Here is a 2,139-nt window from a genome sequence, read left to right on the forward strand (position 1 = left end):
TTGATGATGGCGGAGAGGCTGCCTGAGAGGAGAGGATCATAGAGGGGTCCTGTAGGATGATTCTGGGGCCCAGCATGGGGCCGGTGAGGATATGAACATCAAGATGCCATCTGCGAGGCTCGGGCTGCGGTATTAGGGGAGGTTGGAGCTGCAGAGCGCCCCCTGGCATCAGGGCACTACAATGGGCAGCCTCCTGCTTAATTAACATCTTAATTGAACTAATTATCATCAAAGGCGTGGTGGGCGAGATAGGCGGGCAGTTGCCCATAGAGACAGGGGGTGGGCCGTGGAGCACGGCCCCGGGAGGCCCCCTTGTCACAAAGTAGTTTTTTCTAATATTGATCCTGAAATGAGCCTAAAACGATCTTCCAGGAATTTGTGACCATTACTCCTAGTTGCCCATAGAGACAGGGGGTGGGCCGTGGAGCACGGCCCCGGGAGGCCCCCTTGTCACAAAGTAGTTTTTTCTAATATTGATCCTGAAATGAGCCTAAAACGATCTTCCAGGAATTTGTGACCATTACTCCTAGCTGAAGGAATTGGCCAGTGTCATAGCTGAGCCGCTGGGACAACTGTTTGAGCACTCATGGTGCTCCGGCCAGGTCCCTGAGGATTGGAAAAGGGCCAATGTGGTGCCCATTTTTAAGAAAGGGAGAAGGGATGAGCCAGGTAACTTTAGGCCAGTCAGTCATATCTCTATCCCTGGGAAAATACTGGAAAAAATCATCAAAGCGCGTATTTGTGAAGGCCCAGCAGGGGAAATGATGCTGAAAGGAAAATGGCATGGGTTCATCACAGGTAGATCCTGCCTGACAAACCTTTATAGCCTTTTATGACCAGGTCACGCACTGCCCGGACACAGGAGCGGAGGCCAATGTCATCTACCTGGATTTTTAGGAAGGCCTTCGACAGTTTCACACCCTATCCTCATTGGGAAGCTAACAGGCTGTGGAGTGGATGCCTACGCAGTCAGGTGGGTGGCCAACTAGCTCGGGGACCGCACCCAGAGAGTGGCGATGGATGGGTTGTTCTCGGCCTGGAAGGAGGAGGGCAGTGGGGTCCCGCAGGGGTCGGTCCTTAGACTGGTGTTGTTTAATATCTTCATCAGTGATTTCGATGAGGGTGCGGAGAGCACCCTCTCCAAGTTCGCAGATGATACCAAGTTCTGGGGCAAAGTTAGCACACTGGAGGGCAGGGAGCAGATACAGGCCGACCTGGACAAGTTGGATCAATGGGCAGAATGAAATAGGATGCAATTCAACAAAGATAAAATGTAAGCTACTCCACCTGGGGAGGAGGAACCCCAGCACACCTACAGGTTGGGGAGTGTCCTTCTCAGCAGCTCGGAGGCAGAGAGGGATCTTGGAGTCATAATTGACTCCAAGATGAACATGAGCCAGCTGTGTAACGAGGCCATCAAGGCCAATTGCACCTTGTCGTGCATTAGCAGGTGCATGACCAATAGATCGAAAGAGGTGATGCTCCCCCTCTATGCGGCACTGGTCAGGCTGCAGTTGGAGTACTGTGTCCAGTTTTGTGCGCTGCACTTCAAGAGGGATGCGGGGAAACTGGAGAGGGTCCAGAGGAGGCCACTTGCATGATTAGTGGCCTTTGTGATAGACCCTACGGGGGGAGGTTGAGAGAGCTAAAGCTCTTCAGCTTTCACAAGAGAGAGCTGAGGGGAGATCGTGTGGCCACCTATAAATTTATTACAGGAGGTCAACGGGGAATAGGGGAAGTGCTGTTTACTAAGGTGCTCCAGGGAGTGACTAGGAATAATGGGTGTAAACTAGTTGAGAGGGGATTTAGGTTAGATATTAGGAAGAAATCTTTCACAGTAAGGGTGGCCAGGATCTGGAATGGGCTTCCAAGAGAGGTGGTGCTAACACCTAGCTTGGAGGTCTTCAAGAGGAGGCTAGATAGTCACCTGGCTGGGGTCATCTGACCTGGGTTCTCTTTCCTGCCAGGGGCAGGGGTCAGACACAATGATCCATTGTGGTCCCTTCCGACTCTACAATCTATGAAACTATGAATCTATTAATTTATTAGTTGCAAAATGAAACTTTAATTTTAGGGAGACACTTTTACAGGAATAAAATTATGGAAATTGGCTTGTGTGATCATCTGTACAATTTTTCT

The sequence above is a fragment of the Alligator sinensis genome, unplaced genomic scaffold (assembly GCF_000455745.1).
Source record: "Alligator sinensis unplaced genomic scaffold, ASM45574v1 scaffold1552_1, whole genome shotgun sequence".
NCBI lineage: Eukaryota > Metazoa > Chordata > Crocodylia > Alligatoridae > Alligator > Alligator sinensis.